The sequence below is a fragment of the Terrapene carolina genome, unplaced genomic scaffold (assembly GCF_002925995.2).
Source record: "Terrapene carolina triunguis isolate 2854851 unplaced genomic scaffold, T_m_triunguis-2.0 Scaffold194, whole genome shotgun sequence".
NCBI classification, from domain to species: domain Eukaryota; kingdom Metazoa; phylum Chordata; order Testudines; family Emydidae; genus Terrapene; species Terrapene triunguis.
Window position 1 is genome coordinate 10,162,471 of NW_020664545.1, and position 9,240 is coordinate 10,171,710.

A 9,240-nucleotide genomic window follows, 5' to 3' on the forward strand; every position below is an offset into this window, starting at 1 on the left:
GGTCACAGACACGGCAAGGGGCAGGGTCATGGGGGGGCACCGCTGTCCCCCCGTCGGGCCTGCTTCAGACCTGCAGACGGCCGTGAGAGTGAGCGACCCCACCCCGATGTCTGTGAATGACGGCACTCCCGGCTGTGCGGGGGACAGGGCTCTGCGTGGAATGGCTGCTCTGTTTGCCTGTCATTACTCGCTGCATTAATGCTCTGACATCTAGCTCCGTGGGGAGTTTTCCGGTAGGGGAAGAGAGCCGCTGACAGCAGCTGGCGGTCGGTGGCAGAGAACGCGCCTCAGGGGGCGGAGCTCAAGCCCCTCTCGGGGAGCAGGTCATGAGGCCCAAGGAGGCATGTCTGGCCCCTCGGAGTTTGGGGCACCTAGATCCAGAGTTTCCCTTGGGGGCCCGCTTTACTTTCAGTGAAGAACTATTCTATGTGAGCCTCCTAGAGGGGGAGGGATAGTTCAGTGGCTTGAGCATTGGCCTACTAAAGCCAGCATTGTGAGTTCAATCCTTGAGGTGGGCGTTTAGGGATCTGGGGCAAAAATCTGTCAGGGACATTACTTGGTCCTGCTGTGAAGGCAGGGGACTGGACTCAATGACCTTTCAAGGTCCTTTCCAGTTCTATGAGATAGGTATATCTCCATATACAGATGAGACTCCGCTGGAATTAATATAATGAGGATTTTTTGTGGAAGCCACCGGATGGAGACAGTCCCTGTGACTCTCATGTACTCCAGCTCCCAGCCAGGTTGTGCGACCTAGTGTTGTCACACAGGCTTTCCCCACCCCCTGGCCTGGGCTAAGCGCTCATGGAAGGGACTGGTCTACAGCCGCTGTGTCATCCACCCACCTCGCCCCCACCACCCACAATAGCTATAAACAAGCTATTGATTGCGCTCACGGTGTCGGCCGCTCAGTGGAGATGGATGCCTGTTTTGGGGAGCAAGGGGAGGAGGACAACAGATCAGCAATTTGTTAAAAGTAAAGGGAGGGTGGGTGGGGGAGAGAGGTCCCTTCCCCTGCTGTGGGTGGGACGGCAAACTTCTGAACGGCTCCTGTATTTCACATGGCCCTCCTACAGGCAGGTCAGTCTTCAGTATGGCAGAGAAGCCCACACCCTCGCCCGCTCCAGTGGGAATTCAACTGAGCTCAGGTGCAATGTCTGAAACCAGAGGGCAAGAGGAGGGGGGCTTGGTATTCATCATCACCTGGTGTTTCTGCAGCAGAAGGAAGCAAAGGTGGTGAGTCGATTTTGGGCAGCACTGGGTCTGGTTACTGCCAGGTATCCTACACTAGGGCCCATTCCGAGCGCAGCCGGGGCTCGCCTGGACAGCCCATTCCAGGGACGATCCCTTTCCCATGCAATCCTGGCCTGATGACTGGTGAAGCTTCGTGCTTGCGTGGCTGGAGATCTCACGGCACGTCACAAAGGGACTAAAAGTCCCATTAGTCCCCATTTCGCTCTCAGGTGCCAAGAGGGGAAGTGTCATCTGGAGATCCATGTGCTGAGCTGGGCACAGAACCCCAGTCTCCTGGCTCCCAGACTTGTAGCCCAGCCCCGGTTGTCAGGACACGTGATCCTGCAGAGCTGCCCATTGCTCCATCCTTAAATCCCCTTCCCACGGAGCCCGCCCTGGCTCTCATCGGTGCTTTTCATACATCTCCTGGGTTGTCCAGAAGTGCTGCCAGAGACTGAGACAGGATCACCTCTGTCCCGATTCCCAGTGTTCCAGCCCAAAAAGAGGCCCCCAATACACTCCCCATGCTGTGATGTAACACAGGGCTGCTTTCCAACAGTGCATGAGGCCTCTGCCTGGCAGGGGGATGCCACGCTGCCAAGCAAACAACATAGGATACCCGCCGTGCACCACATGTGCTACCTCTGCAGGACTCCCCACCAGCAAGGGATCAAACCTGGGGACCAGACTGTGCCCTCTCACCCCAACCCTGCCACCAGACTCTGGGGCAATGACATCACAGCAGCGCTTCCCAGTGATTGGCAGGCTGCCAGCTGTTCAGGGCAAAGGTCAGAGTTGTCCCTAGGCCGTGACTGGATCGGGCATTTCTCCTGCCCTCACATGTGCCCCCAAACCCTTTGCTGTCTCTGAAGCAGTACAGCGGTAGCCTATTGGCAAAGTATGAAAAGGTTCTGGGGGGCAGGGAAGGGTGTGGGGATGGGTTTAATTATGCACCTGTCAATCCATTATTTTGTATGCTGCCCGTTTAAATCTCTAAACCCTCTGCTATCTGCCGAGACAGGGAGCTATTTTGTGTTCATGCAGACTAGCACAGAGGAGACACATGCCCTGTGCTCTCTCAGGGAGACCTTACTTTTGTTCTTTCTTGCTTTCTTTGTTCTTTCAATAGACAGACAGTTAGGGTTTGTCTATACTGGCAATTGAACGACAAACCTTTTGTGGTGTTAACCCCCCCATCCCGAAAGACAAAAGTTTTGCCGCGACAAGCGCCAGTGTGAACAGCGTGCTGTCGGCAGGAGAGCGCTCCTGCCGACAACGTAAACGCCGCTCGTTGGGGGTGGAAGTTTTTTGTCGGCAGGAGAGCCGATAAATAGAAGCTACACCGCGCGACTTTTAGCAGACTAAAAGCTGTGTAGTGTAGATGTAGCCTTAGATGTGATGGCGAGGCAGACCATAATACTTTCAGCAGATAGAAGGATATTCACGAGGCAAACCTTTGGCAGTTCACAGTAGGTAGATATTGTGATCCTCATTGTACAGATGGGGAAACTGAGGCAGAGAAAGGCGAAAGTGGCTCACCCACGTCCACACAGCGGATGAGTGACAGAGCTGGAGTAGAACAGAGCGTCGTACCATCTCCAGCCACCGCTGTACGAGGCACTGAGCGATGAGGCAGTGCCGGCGAGGTAGAAGGGCACAGACTGGGCACTCCCAGCAATACAGCGGTGACGGTCACAGGTACATCTCCAAAGCGGAGGGTTGTGCCAGACACTCCCGAGCAGCTGAGCTACGCAGAGCTCACCCTCCTTCTCCTCCCACAGCTGCGGTCCCTTGGCACCACATGGAGCGGAGGGCCTGTTTAGCAGACTAACTAACAGCCACCGGCAGCCAAATAACTTGCTTTCCGGCCGGACTAGTTAACTCTGGTTTACGTGCTTAGATGCTGCTTGTCAGCATCCATTGCACGGGCTAACTGCAACCCGGCTCGGCTTCTGCCTTCTCGCTGGCTGCTGTGGCACTGTCCTTTAATAAGCACCCTCCTGCTACGTGGACATTGTGGAGAAGTCCATCCTGACTCTGCATCTCAGAGGACCTTAGCTAGGAAAGGGGCTACAGGCTCTGATCAAAGCCAGCTCCGGTGTGCTTCAGCCATTTCTTGGACAGGATGAAGGAGAGCTAGGTTGGGAAGTTAGTTCGACTGGAGGCTACGAGGACTGGACATCAACGGCTTGATTGTCCATCGCCTTGCACGTTGTATGTTCACTTACACCAATGCCACACGGGTGTGACCTGAGACAAGTCACTTGAGCTTTCTGTGCTTCTGGTTACCTATTTGTACAAAGGGCTCGATACTATGGAACTAGATTTCAAGGCTGTTGTGAGGTTTAATTAAATCAACGTTTGCAAAGTGCTTGGAGGCTGTGGAGGGGTGATATGGTTCCTGGCCCTTCACAGTGACCAACAGAGTGTGTTGCAGCCGGGAGCTTAATAAAAAAAGGGGCTTCCCCGGTCAGAGAGTTCACTAGTTGCTGCTTAAGGCATGGTTCCACTGTGTTTATCTCCTCACACTACAGAGACACTGGAATGAAAATGCTATAGAAGGACAAAGCATTATTATGTGTGTTGGATCCACACTCCTTGCCTCCATGATATCCTGTAGCAATGAGTTCCACAGGTTAATCCTGCATTGTATATAAAAAAGTCGTCTTATCAGTTTTAAATATGTTGCCTTCCAGTCTTATTGAATATCCTTTGTTCTTATGTTATGGATAAGCAGAAATAGCAGCGCCCGATTTACCTTGCATATACCATTAAGGATGTCAGAGTTAAGGATGCCCATTAAGGCCTCGTGACTTCAGGACATATCAGTTAAAGTTGCCTCAATTTACTGCAAGCCAGTTAAGGGTTCACTGCCTAAGTGAGTTAGCAATGCAGAGCTGACTTAATGCATTTAGCAATATTGAAGGGAGTCTTGAAAATGATTGAACAGCCCCTTTTCTTGTTCTTAGGAAGAGGAGGAAATTAAAACCCAAAAATAATGTTAATTCTCTCTTAAGTTAAGGAACTGAATGCTCAAGTGTCAGGAAACTCCAAAAGTTAGGTTCTCTTCTGCAAAGTTAGGTTTTCTTCTAGCTCAGTCCCGTTGCACATGGCAATAATACAGTAAGGATTGCATTTAATCAGGAAAAGGAGGAAGGGGAAATACACTGAGGGGCAGATCTTCACAAGACCTCAATTCCCAATTAGGCACGTTAATGAAGTGGCCAGATTTAATTCCCTTCACTTATATGCCTGACGGGTAGAAGAGCTCTTTTGAAAATCCAGCCGTCAACATGCGGCATGGCCAAGAAGCCTGTGCTAGAAACCTTGCGTCTGGGAGTATCCTGGCTCCACGTCTCATCCTTTAGCACTGCAGGAATGTTACTTTAAAAATTAATTAAATGCAAAAAAAGAAAATCTAGAGCTTCAAGTAGGTTCTTAATTAGCATCTCTCTCCAGAGACCATGCAAGCCGTGGGGAAGGCCATAATATCCGAGAAACGAGCTAATAATAAACCGCCCTGCTCTTATCCTCAGATCTGTACGTGCCTGATCTGAAATCCATTCCAAAGCCCTAGGCATGACCTTCCTGGGAGGTAAGGAGCCTGGGATCAATACAGCTGGGGACATCCACAGGGGAGACCCATCGGCTTTGCTGTTTCTGGACATCCCTGTCTGGATATGCAAACTGAGCACAGAGGAGGTGCCACTGGTAGTAAAATCAAATCCACAAACGTTGTTAAAGGAGAATGTGGCAGTGGGGGCTCATCACTCAGCCACGCAGGTGCTAGGCTCAGAAGAGACCTCAGAATCTAGTGGTGGGGCATGTCGTGGAACAGATCAGATCCAGAAACGTACGAGCCCCTTCCATTCCCCTGCCAGTCCCTGCCCCAGTAAAACATGGAGACAGGCAGGTGATTGTCCATCCAGTACCTCTCTGACACTGAAAGAGCCACCGGACTGGCTCCTGCATTCAAGCAGCAAAGTCACCATCCCACCATTATGCCAGCAGCTGTGCACATCACCCTGATCTGGAACATGCCCCCTGCTTGCATCTCCACCCCTGCCATTGTAGATTTGCCTAGTGCCTCTCTTCCCAAAGTGCTTCACGGTGTGTTTATCACCCACAGAGGTCAAGGGCTGAGTGTCATTGTATAGATGGGGAAAAGGGAGGCCTAGTATGATCGATCCAAGAGCACACAAGGCAGCGGCAGACCTGGGACTAGACTCCTGGTCAGTTGTCTCCCAGCCCTGTGCTCACGGCCACAGCTGAGATGAGCCGCAGTGGCACGGAGCCGCCCTACAATTGGGTCAGGTGAGGAAGCGGAGACGAATCCTGTATCCACTTGAAACCACCGGGAGGAATTTAGATCACAGAATGTAATTACCCAAGTTGGAATTTGTCCAGGACTCCCAGGTTCATGCCCCATCCCTTCTGAAAAATGCCCGAGCCAGGACGCTGGTTTCGTTTCTCCTCCTCCAGCCAACGGTGTGAGGAGCTGCTGTGTCCTTTGCTCCGTTATCCGGGGCTTAAAGCCTGCCCAGGTGTTGTGTGCACCGGCAGCCCTTGCTCTGAGCCCTGCATTGAACCAGGTAAAATAATCCGAGCCCATTCACTGCTTTGTTACGAGGATCGCCTGGTCAAAGCGGTAACCAAAACTGGAGTACAGTTACCAAACACTCCTCCATTATGCATGCAACAGAGAAATCAACAGCTAGCGCAGAAGGCAGGGGTCTGTAACTCGCTCCCCTTTAGAATGGATACAATGAAACGGCAAATGACTCCACAGCAGGCTCTGAAACACCCCAAGCAGAGGAAGAGGTGTAACGCGGTCCAGTTACCTCCTGCTGCCCCTCGTTGCTGCTGTACTCTGTGGGCTGGGTTCTCGTCTGTCTCATCGTGGTGTCAATGAGAAGTAACTGCTGTGAAATCGGGGGATTTACCGGACATCACATGGAGAGGAGGATTGGGACCAGCATGTGCATAGTGGATCTGGCTCCAGATCCTGCAGACCTTACGCATGTGTGCAATCCCATTGAAATTAACAACAGGATTGTGTGTGTAAGGGTTGCAGGAGGGGCTCTATATCTGAGTGCAGGTTTATGTTTGCATTCTGTGCGCCCAAGGTGTGTGCATTTCGTGTGTGTGTGTGTGCTCGCATTCATGTGCATTCTGATGGCTCTGCTAAGCAGGGGACTACAACTCCCATCAGCCCCCTCCCCACTGCACGTCCCTTCGGAAAGGCTCTTGCATGGGAAAGTCCAGACTCTCTGTGGAAGCGGCAGCGTCCCCTCCGGTTTTAGTTGTGACGCCTAGATGGGTTCTCCGCCCCGCCACGGCCTTGCGCAGCCCTTCGATTGGCAAATAAACCCAAGGGCAAGAACCAAGCCCTTCTGCACCAGGCAGGTCCCAGCAGGGCCCCGCTGCCAGGGGCTCTAGAGGGCCCAGCAGAGGCTCGTGGCCGGGCCGTGCTGCAGTTTGATGGCAGCTGTCACAATGGGAAGCACAAACCAAGAGAAAAACATTTGTTTTTTGATGGCGCTGCTGCCACAATTCAGGGCATGAGCTTTTGTCAACTCTTAACGCATCTAGTTGCAGAATTCTTATCTGTCCAACCATCCATCCCCGTACACCCCTTCTATCCATCCATCCATCCCCATCTATCCCCATATACGCCATCTCTCCATCCATCCCCATACACCCCTTCTATCCATCCATCCATCCCCATCTATCCCCATATACCCCATCTCTCCATCCATCCCCGTACACCCCTTCTATCCATCCACCCATCCCCATCTATCCCCATATACCCCATCTCTCCATCCATCCCTGTACACCCCTTCTATCCATCCATCCATCCATCCCCATCCAGCCCCAAACACCCCATCTCTCCATCCATCCCCATACACCCCATCTGTCTATCCATCCATCTCCATATACCCCATCTATCCATCCATCCCCATACACTCATGTCTATCCATCTATCCCCCTATACCCCATCTAGTCATCCATCCCCATACACTCCTATCTATCCATCCATCTCCATATACCCCATCTATCCATCCATCCCCATACACTCATGTCTATCCATCTATCCCACTATACCCCATCTAGTCATTTATCCCCATACACTCGTATCTATCTATCCATCCCCATATACTCCTAGCTATTGATTGATCTCTATCGATAGATCGATCTATTGATGTGTCTATCATGCCGTGGGAGGTTGTGGAAGCTCCTTCCCTGGAGGTTTTCAAAAGGAGGCTGGAGCCATCTGTCTGGGAGGGTTTAGACACAACAAATCCTGCATCTTGGCAGTGGGTTAGACTAGATGACCCTGCGGTCCCTTCTAACTCGATGGTTCTCTGATTCTGTTCCAAACTGCCTGGTCTGTCTGTCATCATGTATACCCAGCCATCCTCACTGTAGGTATCCATCTATTTCTCTGCCTACATATGTACCCATCCATCCATCCCCACACGTCCATCCATCCACCTATCGACATGGGAACCCCTCTTCTCAAACGCGTTTCTTGAGCACCCGTCGCTCTAGTGGCGATGTAACGTGTGAGCAACGCGAGGAGAGCAGAACCGCATGCCCGCAGCAAGGGACAGGGTCGCTGCTTTCAGTCACATTTGTCAAGAGCTGCATAGCCCCATAAGCCTTGTAGCCCCTTAACTCACCCCACACACCCTCCCCCATCACTTTGATCAGACTTGCCTTAAAAATGACCCCTTCTGACGCCACCCATCTGCCTGCATCAAAGTCCTTAACCCTGGCACCCCAGCAAAGGGAAGCTGGTTCGCTCCCGCTCCACGTCTGCCTCCCCTTGGCCACCAGTCCTGCTCCTGGTTCCCTCCCCAAACCTTGGCCTGAACCGCCTACTTTTTCCCCAGCCAGGGTTCCCAGGCAAAGATTTTGGTCCAGAACCAGGAGTGGGGTTTCTGGTGGGTTGTGTTGGGACTGCCTGGTTGAAGGGGAGAAAAGCAGCATGGGGCACAGAGGCAAATTAAGTTCCTAGCACAGCACCCCCTGCTGGCTGCTCAAAAACACTAGGAAACAGCCGCTTCACTCGTGTCCCTGCCAAAGGTCAAATCCAAAGGGTCCCTCCCAGTCGTCCACTCCGAAGGAAACTCAGTTTGACGCCCTGCTTGGCTGCTAATCTATCTCCCGCAGGCTGCAGCCGTGCAAAAACACATCATCCGTTCCTTCGCAGTTCAATTCATTAAAAAGGGGAACTGTGACAAAAATAAGATACATAAAATGTCTTTAGAAGCTAATCTCCTGCAGCTCCCAAATTGCTCTGAGCAAGGGGTTTATTGCTGGAGAATCAGTTGGCTGGTCTAATAGGATCAGGCCTGGAAATTATCCACTGCGATTGTATTCTTCACAAAGATGGCTGTATCACTCCCCCATTAAAAGCATCGCCTTTATTATCCCGGCAAAGCAGGACGAAAGGACAGACAGTCATGCCACCGAGCTGCCCAGCCTGAGAGGCATGACATGGGCAGTGGGGTGCCTGCCCCAGGAGGTATCTGAGTGCATGGGATCAGGCTGTGAGGCCTTCACCTGGGCTCAGGTGGGAAAGTTGTGGGTTCAAATCCTGAACCAGCAGCCTGGTCCTGTGGTTAAAGCACAGGAGTGAGAAGAAGGAGACCCAGGCTCCGCCACTGACTTGCTGCCTGGCCATCGGAGAAGTGGCTTCATCTGTCTGTGCCTCGGTTTCCCTGTTTATAAAATGCAGCTCCCGGGAGAAGTGCTAGAGAAGGGCAAAGGAGTGTTGCTCCAGGGGCTGGAGCCCATCACCAATGCCTGTCGCCACAGTGCTGTATTCGGGACTGGGGGGTGCTGTATTCGGGACTGGGGGGGGGGCGCCCCCGTTAGAATGACCGTCCTGAGCTGAGCTATGGAACCAACGTTCCCTCTCCTGCTCTCAGGTGCCTGGGGGAAGTGGCAGTCCCTTTGAAGTTCGGCTAGGGGGATATAGAGGCAGTTGTGCTGGCCAGC

The 9,240-nt window shown here is 52.4% G+C and overlaps 1 protein-coding gene across 1 annotated transcript in view; it reads left to right on the forward strand.

The window, feature by feature from the left end:
- Positions 1–1,212: 1,212 nt before the first annotated feature.
- The window catches only part of LINGO3 (leucine rich repeat and Ig domain containing 3), a 36,796-nt gene continuing 28,768 nt past the window's right edge, over positions 1,213–9,240 (forward strand). The window contains exon 1 of the mRNA XM_026654978.2: positions 1,213–1,236. The gene's annotated coding sequence lies outside the window, so the exon portion shown is untranslated. The remainder of the gene's footprint in view (positions 1,237–9,240) is intronic.